The 1138-nt window shown below is 47.5% G+C and overlaps 1 pseudogene; it reads left to right on the forward strand.

Annotated features, from left to right (window-relative positions):
• Positions 1 to 293: 293 nt before the first annotated feature.
• Positions 294 to 503, forward strand: LOC125099426 (uncharacterized; annotated as a pseudogene).
• Positions 504 to 1138: the final 635 nt, after the last annotated feature.

Below are 1138 nucleotides of genomic sequence, written 5' to 3' on the forward strand. Positions count from 1 at the left end.
TTGCTCGGCAGGGAGCCTGCTTCTCCCTCTGCCTCTGCCCGCCATTCTACCTGCTTGTGCTCTCTCTCTCTCTCACTGACAAATAAACAAATAAAATCTTTAAAACAGTGAATAAAATCTCAGGGCTGCTCGGTGGTTCAGTTGTTAAGCGTCTGCCTTCAGCTCAGGTCATGATCCCAGGGTCCTGGGATCCAGCCCTATGTTGGGCTTCCTGCTCCATGGGGAGTTTGCTTCTCCTTCTCCCTCCGCTGCTCCCCGTTCTTGTGTTCTCTCTGATTTAAAGGGTATCCCAAAGCTTTGCACAGTGGCAGTATCGTAGCCAATGAGGTTTATCCGAGGCGCGATTATTGCTAATTAAAGGGTATCCCAGGCACTGAGAGTCTTAAAAGGGAGTGAGAACTTAGTGAGTTTGAGGACCCACAAGGAGTGTAGCATGGCTGGATTTTAGAGGTTTGTGTCCTGTAAAAGAGAAATCAGACTTAAGGTATTTTTTTTTAATAAAAGCTTTTTGAATTTGTGTGGGAAAGGTATTCAAGGTTTTTCAGCACAGAATGACATAGTTCAGGGGCCTGTCCAACTCTCAACTGGCTCTCACTAATCTCCTTAGATTAGTCTTAATAATAATCTGTTGAGCTGTGACTTTGAACCTGATATTACACCCAGTGTTGAAAAGCACAAAGCATGCTAGTTGAACACCTCTATTCTCCCCTAACTAGATGAGAAGAAGCAGTGGAGGGAAAAATCACTACTCTTTGAGTAATGGAAACGACCTACTTGGGAAACTGCTTGAGACAACTTAGATCTTACCATCTGTGAGGCCACAGCCCAGGGGGACAGTGTGGGAAAGAGGCTTGGGGACTGCTTTAAGCTTTTTTTTTTTTTTTTTTTTAAGTAAGCTCCATGCCCAATGTGGGGCTTGAACTCACAACCCCAAGATCAAGAGTCTACCTCTCTTGTTTCCTCAAGAGTCTCCTCTTTTGGGGCGCCTGGGTGGCTCAGTGGGTAAAGCCGCTGCCTTTGGCTCAGGTCATGATCCCAGCGTCCTGGGATCGAGTCCCACATCGGGCTCCTTGCTTGGCAGGGAGCCTGCTTCTCCCTCTGCCTCTGCCTGCCACTCTGTCTGCCTGTGCTCACTCTG

Source organism: Lutra lutra, chromosome 4 (assembly GCF_902655055.1).
Source record: "Lutra lutra chromosome 4, mLutLut1.2, whole genome shotgun sequence".
Taxonomy (NCBI): domain Eukaryota; kingdom Metazoa; phylum Chordata; class Mammalia; order Carnivora; family Mustelidae; genus Lutra; species Lutra lutra.